This window comes from Papio anubis, chromosome 1 (assembly GCF_008728515.1).
Source record: "Papio anubis isolate 15944 chromosome 1, Panubis1.0, whole genome shotgun sequence".
Taxonomy (NCBI): Eukaryota; Metazoa; Chordata; class Mammalia; order Primates; family Cercopithecidae; genus Papio; species Papio anubis.
This window is the reverse complement of record NC_044976.1, coordinates 93,787,764-93,803,443: the sequence shown is the minus strand read 5'-3', so window position 1 is coordinate 93,803,443 and position 15,680 is coordinate 93,787,764. Positions and strand designations below refer to the sequence as shown.

The following is a 15,680-nucleotide window of genomic DNA, read 5'->3' as shown; positions in this document are numbered from 1 at the left end:
TTACCAACCAAAACAAGTCCAGGACCAGACGGACTCACAGCCGAATTCTACCAGAGGTACAAAGAGGAGCTGGTACCATTCCTTCTGAAACTATTCCAATCAATAGAAAAAGAGGGATTCCTCCCTACCTCATTTTATGAGGCCAGCATCATCCTGATACCAAAGCCTGGCAGACACACAACAAAAAAAGAGAATTTTAGACCAATATCCCTGATGAACATTGATGCAAAAATCCTCAATAAAATAATGGCAAACCGAATCCAGCAGCACATCAAAAAGCTTATCCACCATGATCGAGTTGGCTTCATCCCTGAGATGCAGAGCTGGTTCAACATATGCAAATCAATAAACGTAATCCAGCATACAAACAGAACCAAAGACAAAAACCACATGATTTTCTTAATAGATGCAGAAAAGGCCTTTGACAAAATTCAACAGCCCTTCATGCTAAAAACTCTCAATAAATTAGGTATTGATGGGACGTATCTCAAAATAATAAGAGCTACTTATGTCAGACCCACAGCCAATATCATACTGAATGGGCAAAAACTGGAAGCATTCCCTTTGAAAACCAGCACAAGACAGGGATGCCCTCTCTCACCACTCCTATTCAACATTGTGTTGGAAGTTCTGGCCAGGGCAATCAGGCAGGAGAAAGAAATAAAGGGTATTCAGTTAGGAAAAGAGGAAGTTAAATTGTCTCAGTTTGCAGATGACATGATTGTATATCCAGAAACCCCATCATCTCAACCCAATATCTCCTTAAGCTGATAAGCAACTTCAGCAAAGTCTCAGAATACAAAATCAATGTGCAAAACTTACAAGCATTCTTATACACCAATAACAGACAAACAGACAGCCAAATCATGAGTGAACTCCCATTCACAATTGCTTCAAAGAGAATAAAATACCTAGGAATCCAACTTACAAGGGATGTGAAGGACCTCTTCAAGGAGAATTACAAACCACTGCTCAACGAAATAAACGAGGACACAAACAAATGGAAGAACATTCCATGCTCATGGATAGGAAGAATCAATATCGTGAAAATGGCCATACTGCCCAAGGTAATTTATAGATTCAATGCCATCCCCATCAAGCTACCAATGACTTTCTTCACAGAATTGGAAAAAACTACTTTAAAGTTCATATGGAACCAAAAAAGAGCCCGCATTGCCAAGTCAATGCTAAGCCAAAAGAACAAAGCTGGAGGCATCACGCTACCTGACTTCAAACTATACTACAAGGCTACAGTAACCAAAACAGCATGGTACTGGTACCAAAACAGAGATATAGACCAACGGAACAAAACAGAGCCCTCAGAAATAATACCACACATCTACAACCATCTGATCTTTGACAAAACTGACAAATCAAGAAATGGGGAAAGGATTCCCTATTTAATAAATGGTACTGGGAAAAGTGGCTAGCTATATGTAGAAAGCTGAAACTGGATCCCTTCCTTACACCTTACACAAAAATTAATTCAAGATGGATTAGAGACTTAAATGTTAGACCTAAAACCATAAAAACCCTAGAAGAAAACCTAGGCAATACCATTCAGGACACAAGCATGGGCAAGGACTTCATGACTAAAACACCAAAAGCAAAGGCAACAAAAGCCAAAATAGACAAATGGGATCTAATCAAACCAAAGAGCTTCTTCACAGCAAAAGAAACTACCATCAGAGTGAACAGGCAACCTACAGAATGGGAAAAAATTTTTACAATGCACCCATCTGACAAAGGGCTAATATCCAGAATCTACAAAGAACTCAAATAAATTTACAAGAAAAAATGAAACAACTCCATCAAAAAGTGGGCAAAGGATATGAACAGGCACTTCTCAAAAGAAGACATTTATGCAGCCAACAGACACATGAAAAAATGCTCATCATCACTGACCATCAGAGAAATGCACATCAAAACCACAATAAGATACCATCTCATACCAGTTAGAATGGCAATCATTAAAAAATCAGGAAACAACAGGTGCTGGAGAGGATGTGGAGAAATAGGAACACTTTTACACTGTTGGCAGGACTGTAAACCAGTTCCACCATTGTGGAAGACAGTGTGGCAATTCCTCAAGGATCTAGAACTAGAAATACCATTTGACCCAGCCATCCCATTACCGGGTATATACCCAAAAGATTATAAATCATGCTACTCTAAAGACACATGCACACGTATGTTTATTGCGGCACTATTCACAATAACAAAGACTTGGAACCAACCCAAATGTCCATCAATGATAGACTGGATTAAGAAAATGTGGCATATATACACCATGGAATACTATGCAGCCATAAAAAAAGATTAGTTCATGTCCTTTGTAGGGACATGGATGAAGCTGGAAACCATCATTCTCAGCAAACTATCGCAAGGATAAAAAACCAAATACCGCATGTTCTCACTCATAGGTGGGAATTGAACAACGAGAACACTTGGACACAGGAAGGGGAACATCACACACCAGGGCCTGTTGTGGGGTGGAGGGAAGGGAAAGGGACAGCATTAGGAGAGATACCTAATGTAACTGACGAGTTAATGGATGCAGCACACCAACATGGCACACCTATACATATGTAACAAACCTGCACCTTGTGCACATGTACCCTAGAACTAATAAAAACGAAAGAAAAAAACGCAACATTGTAGAAATAAACACAGTGAATACCAAAAAAAAAAGAAAAGAAACAAATAAAAACCCCTAGCCAAAAAAGGCATACCATCCTGCACCCATTCTGAGTTTTGTTTGCATTTTCATATAGGTGGTACACTGTAATTATCTATCTCAAAGTTGATAAAACGTCAAAAAATGACCAAAGACATTGAAATCTTAGTAAAGAATAATTGTCAGGCCAGGCACGGTGGCTCATGCCTGTAATCTTAGCACTTTGGGAGGCCAAGGCTGGTGGATCACAACGTCAGGAGTTCGAGACCAGCCTGGCCAATATGGTAAAACCCCGTTTCTACTAAAAGTACAAAAAATTAGCTGCGTGTGGTGGCACGTGACTATAGTCCCAGCTGCTCGGGAGGCTGAGGCAGGAGAATCGCTTGAACCCGGGAGGCGGAGGTTGCTGTGAGCCAAGATCGCACCACTGCACTCCAGCCTGGCAACAGAGTGAGATTCCATCTCAAAAAAAAATAAATGAAATTAAAGAAAGAAAAAGAATGTCACACCACTCACTTTCAACTTTCAATCATGCAAAAATTGTTAAGCATCTAAAACAATGTATATAAAGCTCTCAGCTAACTGCAGTTATAGTTTTTGCTTTTGGTTGTTTTAATTGTATGTGAAGAGACATATAGGGAAAAAGACTTAAGAGGATAATATGAAGAAAACATTCCACCTCTTTTTCTTTTCTGAGCATCAAGTTGAAGAACCATTACCATGAGTGTAAAAGTCTACAGGAAGCCAGCTGCATAAAAGTCAACCCAACTTCTATAAATCCTCTAATATTCATGGTACTGCTTTTTAAACTGAACTAAATGGGAGGAAAAGAAGACCAAGCTAGGAAAGGTGAAGAAGCCCTATGTTCATATAATTAAGTTACACTCCCTTTCTTGAGACAGAATCTCACTCTGTCGTCCAGGCCGGAGTGCAATGGCGCGATCTCAGGTCACGGCAACCTCCGCCTCCGGGGTTCAAGCTATTCTCATGTCTCAGCGTCCCAAGTAGCTGGGATTACAGGTGCCGACCACCACACCCGGCTAACTTGTATTTTTAGTAGAGGCAGGGTTTTACCATGTTGGTCTCGAACTCCTGACCTCAGGTGATCCACCGGCCTTGGCCTCCCAAAGTGCTGGGATTACACGCGTGAGCCACCGCGCCTGGCCTGGTACACTCCCTTTCTAAGATAAATGATGTTACTTAAGGTTTAACAAGGAATTGTTCATGGCTATAAAAAAGATTTCTCTATGGTTCCTCCCTGTCGACTAAAATACTGAACTTTGAAAAAGGGTAACCTTTATATTTTTATTCTCTATTTCCTATTTCTTCAGCCCCTACTCCTCCAAGAGTATATAACAGAGTTCAAGTTAAAGAGAAACTGATCAATTCTGCCTGCTAGAGACCCTGGCAATTGACATCTCCTTGAAACAATCTTTTTGGATTACAGATTGTTTTGATTATAACAAAGAACAAAATATTTAAGCTTAACTTTTCACACATTTCTAATAGGCCTTTATTTTTCTCATAATTGTATATAATAATTACAACCACAGTACATCAGATTAGGAAGGAGGCTAAACCCTGTTCTCTAAACTAAGCTCTGTAAGTGTCATCCACTCTCAGCAAAAAAGTATCCATACTCAAAGGCTGGGGGTTGGCCCCCACCTTGCTACCAAAGCTCAGAAAACTGCTCTGACAGTTGAGTCACAACTCTGCTACACATTTCTTTAATCTAAGACTTTTCTGTGCCTGTCATAATCCTGTCTTCCCTTGTACATTGTATACTAAATGCCTTCGAGGAATCTCTCTCTGATCCAATACAGTGCCTTTCAAATTTTCATATCCCAGGCTCCCCTGCCACCCCCACCACACACACATACACATACAATTCTGCTTATTCCTACAAGAAGAGAAGACTTTGTAGTCTTTCTATAGTTTGTTTTGTGGGGGCAAAAGAGTTCCGTTGATACAGATTTTTCAAACAACCCAGAGTCCCCACGCCAAGATATTCTGACACAGCAAGTAGGAGGCTATCCCACCTCCTTAACCCCTCCCTGAAAGTCCCTGCTCTCCTAAGAAATCACTTCTCCCACTGGTGTCCACAACTCCTAACTAGTTCTCCCTTCCATTATAGGTACAGTAATTTTAACTGGATTTTAACAAAACTTTTATTCCTATTTTCCTAGCTTACATTTACATGTTCTAGCTTTTAACTTAAAAATAAATGAAATCTGATATAATTCGTCTATTTTACATCAACTTTGTATCTTTTGTCTTATTTTAAATTTTTTTATTTCATTTACGTTTATTCCTTTACTTGGGGTTTGTTTTTATAACGCTTAACAAGCAGAGTGAAGCCAAAAGGAAAAAGGCCTTCTCCATCTCTTCCTTCAGCTCCTCTGCTTCTCAACCCCCAACTTATTGAAGAATTCTACCCTTAGGAAATTCAGGTCATTTTCTAGGCCTAATGCCTCAGAGTACACATGTGATTTACGTGACAAATGTTGCTTCCTAGCATCTCACTCCACTTAATTTTTTTTTTTTTTTTTTTTTTTTTTGAGACAGAGTATTGCTCAGGCTAGGGGAGAGTGGCACCATCTCGGCTCACTACAACCTCCATTTCCCAGGTTCAAGCAATTCTCTTGCCTCAGCCTCCCTAGTAGTTGGGATTATAGGCTCACTTGAAACTTTTATAAAGAAGTCTTTGTTTTTAAACCTATGAGTTACAGTTACAGCCATTGGATTTTGGATTGATCAGAATGCCTTCAGCCAGAAGACAATAGTAATTGGGAGGTCACATTAATATAGTAGCTGGCACAAATAAAAAGTAAAGGTTTTGAAGTTTATACAACTTGAGAGCCCACCTTCAAGGAAATCAACATTTCAAACAAGACTCCAGCCTTGGAAGAAGTCTGTGCTAGGAAGAGTCCCTGAAGCTGAAGCAGAGGCCAGGTGGCTCTCTACTGTCTGGGGAGTCTCTTGGGAAAAAAGAGAGAGGTTCTGCGGACTGCCTTTTCCACCTGGCATCTAATGTACTTATTTCCATATCACTGCTCTTCCCTTCCTGGAGGGATCACAAAAGGAGCTCTTGGCTTGGAACATCTCTTGGTTTTTTTACCAACTCTGTGAAATCAAGGAGAAACTGGACAAAGTATGATTTTCCCCAAATTAATTTTGTTCTTTTTTTAAAGGGATCACTCAGTCACCCACCAAGCTACCTAGGAAGTCAGAACCTATGGAGTCAGGGAAGTTCTTCTCACCTCCAAATCATGGATCTCATTACCTCTGGAAAGTCCTTAGGTTAAGGGAAATGGCTAAGGTATGGCTTTGCCTGCTGCCTTCTTTTTTTCTTCTTGTGCCTGTTCCCCATAGGAAAGGAAGTGGTATTAACTGAGTTAGAGGGGCTGAAGAACAAGTAGCATATTTCTCCCACTTGTTGGGTTCTTAAGATGAATTCTGCTCAGCTAAAGAGATACCTAGAATCAAAGCCTAGTTCCAATACTTATCAAGTAGCCTTAGGCAAGAACAACACAATCTCTGTGACCTGCAGGTTCTTTAAAATGGGGATGAGAATGCCTAATGGCAAGATAGTTATGTGGCTTAAGTGAGATAATCTGTTAAATGCACCTAGCACAGTTCCTGGTACATGCAGTCACTCGTGGTAAACCATTTAGTGGCCATAAATTCCTTTGCAACAATGACACTGCCACTCCAGTCCCCCAATCTAGAGTTGGAGTCTATGTCTCTGTCCTGTGAATCTGGGCTGGCCTTGCCAACTGCTGACAAAGAGAATACAACAGAAGAGAGGCTCTGAGGGTTCTAGAGCCTAGGTAGGACTTTAAAAACACTCTCTTGGAAAATTGCCCTGAGACCATCATGTCAAGAGCCTGTCTAGTCTACCAGAGGATGAAGGCCACAGTGAGAAAACTGAGGTTGCCCAGCTGACAGCCAACACTCAATATCAACTACCAGCCATACTGGCAAGCCAACTTGGATCCTTCAGCCCAGCTAACCCTCTAGCTGAAGGCACCCACTTGAGTGAACCTGTAACCAACACAGTAACTACCCAGCCAACCCACAGAATCACAGGAAATAATAAATCACTGTTTCAAGCTACTAGGGTCTAGGAATGGTTTATTTGGCAACAGATTAAAAGACCACTCAATAAAGAATAGTTCTTGGTATTACCAGCCTTTACCAGCCTTTTTTTTTTTTTTTTTTTTTTTTTGAGACAGTGTCTCGTTCTGTCACCTAGGCTGGAGTGCAGTGGAGCAATCTTGGCTCACTGCAACTCAACTGCTGCCTCCTGAGTTCAAGCAATTCTCCTGCCTGTGCCTCCCAAGTAGCTGGAACCACAGGCCTCCACCTCCCAAGTAGCTGCAACTACAGGCATGCACCACCATGCCCGGCTAATTTTTGTATTTTTTGGTGGAGATGGTGTTTTGCCATGTTGGCCACACTGGTCTTGAACTCCTGACCTCAAATGCTCCACCCACCTTGGCCTCCCAAAGTGCTGGAATTAGAGGCTTGGCCTCTTTTTTTTTTTTTTTTTTTTTTAATAGCGATGGGATCTCGCTATGTTGTCCAGGCTGGTCTCAAACTACTGAACTCAAGTGATCCTCCTGCCTCAGACTCTCAAAGTGCTAGGATTAGAGGTGTGAGTCATTGCATCTGGCCTCTTTTTCTTTTCTTTTTTTTTTTTAATAGAGAGGGGGTCTCACTATGTTGTCCAGGCTGGTCTCAAACTACTGAACTCAAGTGATCCTCCTGCCTCAGCCTCCCAAAGTGCTGGGATTGCAGGTCTGAGCCACCATGGCCGGCCTACCAGGCCTTTCTTAACCAAGAAATGTTACATCTATTTAATATTTCTCCAACGATGCCAAGTCATACAGAAATATTATATTTTGTATTTGAAGGAATATGATCATTTCCTTCTTGATTTAACCCTTGGCCTAAGGGCCCTGCAGCTTGTTTATACCTATGATCTGACTGGATAATCTGGTGGCCGAAATGAGAAGACAACCAAGGAGTTTCTAAATTCTCTAGGTGGCTTTTTATATTATTACCTAAGGTCCACTCTACCCGAGGGCTAGTCTGAAGGTAGTGAGTTGTCTCCATCGATTGTTCACAGTTACAAATGGAACTCCTTGATCTACTCTACTCCTTGATGTGCCTTCATCACACCACACACTTCAGGTAGCCTCAACCTCATGTTTAAATTCAGGTGTAGTAAGTCACATAAAAAAACCTAAGCTTGGCCCACAGACTTGATAATGAAGAACTGTTTTAGGGCAACGTTCCCAAGGCAAGAATTTGGTGAATGTGGTCATTGAAGTTCAGATCCAGACAACTCATGGGAAGTGAACTCTTCCTGGCTTTATGAAACAGGGTCAAGCTGACCCCACTGGTAGACCTCCAAGCCCTGGTGCCATTCTCACACTGTATAACCTATTAACAAGTTTAATCTTGAAGATGCTATCAAGACTTCTTAGCATGGTGGCTTTGATCCTTTCTAACTTATGGGATTGATCGATGTGAACAAGTACCATCCTTGTTGTGTGGACCAAGTATAGGGTGGTGTTTTTTGGGTGTTTTTTTTGTTTGTTTTTTTTTGGGGGGGGGAAATATTTTGCCCAGCCATTGTTATAATTCCATTAAGTTAATGCCATCTAAAACATCCTCATTTCTGATTTCAAAAGTTACAGACCTAGTATTCTATAGGTTTTACTCATAGCAATTCCGCTAAAATTATATATGCTATACTACTTTGTGGAAAAATTATCCAGAAACAAGATCACATAGATGCTTTTCTTTGCCCATGTGTCCCTTTAGGTCTTCTTAAAGCTATTTCTGGATTAAACCCATGAGCCTACACCTCACCCTATTGACCTTTCACTGAACAGTGCCATGGCATGATACCCCTGGCTAGCACTGGGCAACATGATATGAGGTGGCATCGTAAGGCAAAGTCACTAGGTTCTACTGTAAGATACTGGGAAGGTTGTTCAGGATGCTGGCCATTGCAAATGTAGTGTTTTCTTAGTGAAAACCCAAAGTAGAAATTTTTTCTCACCTCCTGGAATCAGGAATAGGTGGGCTTCTCTGATTTGGTTTCTCTTCTGGACACCCTGAAGCTTGTTATAGATCATTTGCCTCTTCTCTTTGCTGCTGGAAAGCTTATAGCCAGAACTTTTAGTAAGGAAAGAATAGGACTTCGAAATACACTAACCAGCCTCACTTACACTTCCATCTTCTTTTCCTTCTTTATACTAAATATACTTTATCTTGTCATATCATATGCATCTTTGTAAAAAATTCCAAATCCTGTTTGAAACAAAGGGGAATATAAATAAAACTAAAGATACTATAGTCAATGTGCAAGCCTAATCCCCCTATCAGACAGTGACCTCTTGTAGGTAAGGAGGATGCATTGCCCCACCTTGAAATCCCCAAAACATCCACCGCTGTGCTTTCACTGCTGAGTGAATATCTGAGGAATTAAAGAGCAGACTATGTAAATGTCGATAACACTATGTTATCTGAATTATAAAATAAGCAGTATACTAATGAATTGGTCTTTTACCCTCAAAAATTCACACAGGTTTGAAAACATGTACAGTATTTACAAGAGTGTTTATCAAAACATTATTAGAAGTAACTTCAAGGTCCACCAACAGAACTATGGTTATATGTATACTATCACGTTATTAACATTTAAATGAAAAAGGTGATAAAAGAAGCAAGCTGCAAAATAATAAATTTTTGGCCGGGCGCGGTGGCTCAAGCCTGTAATCCCAGCACTTTGGGAGGCCGAGACGGGCGGATCACGAGGTCAGGAGATCGAGACCATCCTGGCTAACACGGTGAAACCCCGTCTCTACTAAAAAATACAAAAAACTAGCCGGGCGAGGTGGCAGGCGCCTGTAGTCCCAGCTACTCGGGAGGCTGAGGCAGGAGAATGGCGTGAACCCAGGAGGCGGAGCTTGCAGTGAGCTGAGATCTGGCCACTGCACTCCAGCCTGGGCTACAGAGCAAGACTCCGTCTCAAAAAATAATAATAATAATAATAATAAATTTTTCATAACTAAATAACTCTGGGCACATTTTGCCATTTGTAGAGAAAACATCTGGAGGGCCTCACCCCCAAAACTGATAACTAGGTGTGTTTAGGAGTGAAACTAGCCAGGGTGGGAGCTGGAGGAGGAAGCAGAGGTGAATTTGCATTCTCTTAAATACTGTTTATAATTTTTTTGTAATAAGCTAGTTTTACTTTTGCAATTAAAAAAAACACTAAACATTTAGAGGCTTGTGGCTATAAAGTGTTCTCAAATCTTCAAAATGCTAAATGTCTTAAGGGTTTGGTTCTTTCTTCTGGCTCCAGGTGATCAAGCCTTCCTCTTGGCCTCACCCTTTCAGCCTTATGTTGCCCTGGATTCCTCCACTTTTCCATAGGGCATGTAAGAAACTGATCTGTTTGGGAGCACTCACACAGGTTTAAAAAACATGAAAAGGGAAGGAAACCTCATTCTAAACACAGCCGTAGTCTTTATAAGTCCTTACACGTAACAAATTATAAAGCATTTAATTAAATTCCTAACTGTCTCAGTATTTTCACATGTAATGGAGCAAAACATGTTAACTGAGCAAGACTAGTTTTAAGACTCATGTCCCAGGTTAGGCGCAGTGGCTCAGGCCTGTAATCCCAGCACTTTGGGATGCCAAGGCAGGAGAATCACTTAAGCCCAGGAGTTCAAGACCAGCCTGGGGCAACATAAGACCCTATCTCTCTTTTTTACTTAAAAAAAAAAAAAAAAAGAAGAAGAAGAATCATCTTGTCCCTAAAGTAACACTTTATAAAGAGAACTTTTAAACTTTTCAAATTTTTCACCAAATGAAAATTCCTTCTTCCTCCCATTCCACTAAATACAGATATACCAAATAGAGAGAAGTTTAATTTTCAAAGATTTTTAAGCCTATTTGGAGAATATTAATTTAAATTAATTTGACCTAGAAAGTTTCTTCAGGTCCCAAAATCTTAAAATTAAATTAATAAATGCATAAACTCATCAATGTGCAGTTTTTTCTACGGTTTGCCATGGCAGAATTCAATGAATAGTAACACAACACAAGCCAGGACCCAGAACTGAGCTCCATGGAGTCAGGTGGACACCACAAGGCAACTGGTGGGGGACTGGGGGAGAGTTATCAGAGATAACAGAGAAACCAGAGTTGAAAGCATTAGATAAATACCAGACAGCTAAGGAAGGGTGAAGTCAAACACTGAAAACATCAACTAAGGTAAGAAAATCTGATAAGGCAGGGTCAGGTCAAGGGGAGGCTCCAACTAGGTTAGAATATCAATGATAAGAGCAAGCAGTCACTAAGCAACGTGCTGGGGTGAACTCTGATACCTGTGTACTTTTGTTTTGTTTTGTTTGTTTTGTTTTAGACAGAGTCCCACTCTATTGCCCAGGCTGGAGTGCAGTGGGACAACCTCGGCTCACTACAACCTCTGCCCCCGGGTTCAAGCAATTCTCTGGCCTCAGCCTCCCGAATAGCTGGGACTACAGGCGCATGCCACCATGTCTGGCTAATTTTTGTATTTTGTTTCAGTAGAGATGGGGTTCCACCATGTGGGGTGGGCCAGGCTGGTCTCAAACTCTTCACCTCAGGTGATCTGCCCACCTCCATGCTGGGATTATAGGCATGAGCCACCGCACCAGCCACCTGTGTACTTTTCCTCCAGGCTTTTACTTGCAGCTAGGAGTGTTCGGTGTTGTAGCCAGATGTTGACAGCCATGAAAAGGAAATCAAAAGCCTACAGATAGACTCTGCCCTTGATTAACTCCAGGGCAAATACTGGAATTAACTCGTAATTGCTGGTTGCCTCATCAATTTCTCCAAGAAACTGTTTAGGTGACCCCCAAAGGCTATGAACAATGATTGGAATTTGATCACAGATCTATACTTCTAAGGAAGTCCTAACAGTCTAGCCCTTTTGTAAAATTTAATAAGAATACTTTTCAGGCTGAGCACGGTGGCTCACGCCTATAATCCCAACACTTTGGGAGACTGAGTTGGGCAGATCACTTGAGGCCAGGAGTTGAGACCAGCCTGGCCAGCATGGTGAAACCCCATCTCTACCAAAAATACAAAAATTAGCCGGGGGTGGTGGCGGGTAATCCCAGCTACTTGGGGGGCTGAGGCAGGAAAATCACTTGAAGCCAGGAAGTGGAAGTTGCAGTGAGCCAAGACCACACCACTGCACTCCATCCTGGGCGACAAAGCAAGACCCTGTCTCAAAAAGAAAAAAAGAATACTTTTCAAATTCTCTGTGAGGCAAGCAGCCAACTTCCTAACAAGTTTGATCAGCAAATGGTGTTTCAAAACACATTCCAGCTGCTGCTTCTGCTCAAACTTCTCAAAGCTGTAAGGGGAGGTGTGAGCCTCCTACTCACCCTCCCTGCACTATGAGCCCCTCCGCTCCCTATCTGGCCATGAAAGTGGACATGACCTAAATTCATCAGCCAATTTGTTCTGGGTCCATTTGTCTCCTCATTAAGCCTACAGAGGAAAATCTTACTGCTCTAAAGAAATCTGCTTACAAATCCAAGTTCACTCCTTGCACATTTCCTCTTCCTTAAAGCCAATCATTTTGCTTTGAAGTGAGTAGAACTGGTGGAAAGTCCCTCTTCTGCATCTGTTCCATCATTTCATCTATGTGAGTTCTGCACCTGTCAGACACAAGATGAGTCTCCACACTCCTTTCTGTCCCACCAACAGGGGTCCAGGTAGTGCTCAATCAATTCTGTATTCCCCACACCTCCCCCAGTATCTCCAATCCCCCCACCCAGCCTGCTCCACTGCAACCTGTTTTTCTATCCATTGGATAAGTGGTTTCCAAATAGTGGACTGTGATCCACTAATACGTTATGAGTTTTTAAGAACACAGACTAGAAACAGAAATAGAATAAAAATACAAACTAGTTTCACATACACATATACTTGCTATGTCCTGGGTCTCAGTGTAAAAATGCATTTTGAACTGTTGTAGTCTGAAAATGTTTGAAACACTGCTTTAGACAAGCCTTTATCCACCTAGTCAAACTCCACCCATGATATTGGTCCCACTGTCTGGGACTCCCTTCCTCCAGTGCTGGCTCAAGCTCTGAACAGCTTTCCAGGTGTCTTCTTCATTGGCTGTTTTCAAAAGCTTTGGCCTTTTACACTGGTTCAGAAGCTCCTTCTTATATATCTACAGGATTCCCTTCTCCTTGAACAGACCAATGTTCTGAACAAAGAAACACCTTTCGCTATTCCTGCCTTATCCTGCCTGATCAGGTTTGGGATCTGCTTGCAGCACGTCCAACTGTCTCACCAGGAATAACAAGCCTCAGAGCAGTAGGCCTCCACTTCTGTGTGTGCAACCTTTCATCCTCAACAAGAAAAAGACCACCAAAGTCACTCTGGAAATACCTAGACTCTCTTACAAAATTAGCCTTACTTTCCTGATGTAATGTATTCTCTGGTGTAATCCATCCAGCGCCTGATACCAATGCCAGGTGAATACAGCTCATTCCTAATGTTCAGTTAAAGTCTGTTTCCTATCCTTGAGAACAGATGGTGACTCCACCTCCATACTGCTATCTTCTCCTCACAAGGCAAATGGAAGAAGAAAAAGCACAACAAGGTGACTACACTAGTTTGGTGGTATCCTTTCCTCTCTCAAGGACGAGGGCACAAGCTGTCCAGCACAACTCCACCCCCAGTCTGGCCCTCCCTTGTCCAAATGCCCACAATTCTCACCCAGACAATTAATTCATTATCTTCCTCAACAGAAAAGCTGGCTTTTCATATCTTAGTGTAGACTGTTCAGTTCACTCTTCCTAGCCAAACTGAGTATCCCAGTTTGAAATATTGAAGCCTAAATGAATCCTTAATCTGTAGGATGTGGGACTAATTTGGAAAGAAGGATGAGGAGAGACACTGAGGTCTAAAGAGTTTCTTACAAACTAAACTGCCCGTTTTCCTCTAATATATGTAAGGCCAGCTTTGAGAGAGGAACATGAACGCTGGGCCTCCTTTAGAGCACCAAGGAGGGGAGTGAACAGGTCTGAAAACTGTTAAGACAGATGTGCTTGACTCTGAGGCGTCAGAAACCTCTCAAAGAGAAAGAGGGAAAAGGGCCTATCAAACCTCAGGTACATTCCCAAACCTGGCTAGAAGCTGCACCACTTCCCTTTTGAAACCCAGTTCCCTTCCCATTTCTCAATTGGGAATCTAGGGATCCTTTACTTCCTACTAGTTACCTGGTTACAGGGAGGACTCTCCAACACCTACAAAGCCACTACTTCTTTCTCCCCACTCTTTTGCAGGGAACGCTCTTAATCAGTCTAACATTCAGATTTCTGATAGCTCCCTGCTCCCAAGACTTCTCTTGGCAATCAAATGAATTTACCCAGTGGAGATTTCAGAAAATCAAGGAAAAGACAGGCCAACTCTTGCATCTGTATTCCAGGACCTATTCAGAAGACTCCAGTGAAGACCTAGCTTCCCTGGGGTTTGCATTAGTCTCAGCACCTTGAGCATGCCATTCCTAGTCACCTCCAAGTATATAGCATTAGTAGCAAAGGCCCATTATTCTTTCCACCAGGGTAAAGGCGGCTTAGAGTGGAATGAATAGAAATGGAAATCTAATACTGTAAATAAATAATGACCGACTGGGCAGCTGGGTCAGAGGCAACCAGCCTAAACAGATAAAACTCGTCTCAAGGATGAGGACAGTAAAGATTCAAACTCCAGAGGGAGGCAATGGGACAAAAGGAGTTGCAGGTGTAGGAAAAAAACAGAAGCACCCTCAAAATATTCTCTGGGTCATCGTATGGCACAGGAGGGGCGTGGCAAATAAACTGAAATCCATAGTTCTTCACCCATTCTTTCATATTTTCTAACACGGCGGGAATACACTTTCCTATTTCGTTTCACCCATACAATTTAAGGAAAAGATAAGCAAGGACAAAAATTCCTTATATATAACACACTTAAAAGGGAGCTGGGATTCTCTAAATTACCTTAATCTGCTACACAAAGCTGAAGCTACATTGCAATCCACACCATGTGCTGGCACAGGAGTAACTCACTGAAAACACCACAATGCAAGGTCCATTTTTCTCAACTCTATTTATGACTGCGTAAACATTTTATTAAAATGATAGCTTTTTTCCTATTTCACACCTCAATTCCTAACGTCCACACAAACTCTTTCATCTTCTCCAAACTGGTATTTGGATTAAACGTTATCCAAGATCAGTCTTTAAAGTAAATTTCATCATTTCATATAAAAGTGTGCACCACATTAACACTCAAATGTGTGTACAATTAAAAATATACAGACCAGCAACAGTGCCTCTTAAATGAACTTAAACCCAAAGTGTTTTCACAGATGTTTTCCTGCCGTCTTGGAGGAGCAGGAAATTGCTGGCATTACGAATCCCATTTCATGGCTGGGTAAACCGAGGCACTTAGTTTAATAAACTTACCAGGGGTTACAGTGGTAGAGATGGAAATAGAAACGAATTTCTCCCTCTGACTCTCCGCCTGGTCCCTTCCCACTAGACTTTTCAGCACTCGGTGGCTAAAAATGGACCCACTTGAGAACTGCAAGGGTAAATAAGAGCTACTTGTTTCAGAGGGTGGCGGCGGGGGAGGGGACTTACCCACTTGATGCGCCTGATTGTGTGTGGGCTCTAACAAGAGAGCTCTCCCTGGATGCCCAAAGGTCTGCACCCACCCGCTTTAAGCTCAGACCCGAGAGGCACCGCCAGGCAGGCAGGGCAGCCAGAATCGTGCAGCCCGAGAAACGCGAGAGGAACGCGGGGCGCCCGGGCGGCGCGGGGGCCGCGGGCCCCGGGACACCATCTGCTCCCGGAGCGACGCCGTGGCCCGCCGAGCGGGGACGATGCTGCGTCTGCCGCACACACCTGCCGGAGCCCGCCCGGGAGCC

General features: G+C 42.3%; 1 protein-coding gene across 6 annotated transcripts in view; it reads right to left on the bottom strand.

The window, feature by feature from the left end:
- TLCD4 (TLC domain containing 4) overlaps nucleotides 1–15,680 on the bottom strand; it is a 122,455-nt gene that overhangs the window by 72,257 nt on the left and 34,518 nt on the right. The window contains exons 2-4 of one of the 6 annotated variants that reach the window (XM_017944911.3): nucleotides 15,217–15,334; nucleotides 12,283–12,411; nucleotides 8,751–9,001 (exon numbers count right to left, since the gene is read on the bottom strand). The exons of 2 other annotated variants lie outside the window; for them this stretch is intronic. The gene's annotated coding sequence lies outside the window, so the exon portion shown is untranslated. Of the gene's footprint in view, nucleotides 1–8,750; nucleotides 9,002–12,282; nucleotides 12,412–15,216; nucleotides 15,335–15,393; nucleotides 15,558–15,680 lie in introns of those variants that run through there. 3 more of the 6 variants (XM_009213366.4, XM_009213372.4, XM_009213378.3) reach the window with 3 other exon arrangements.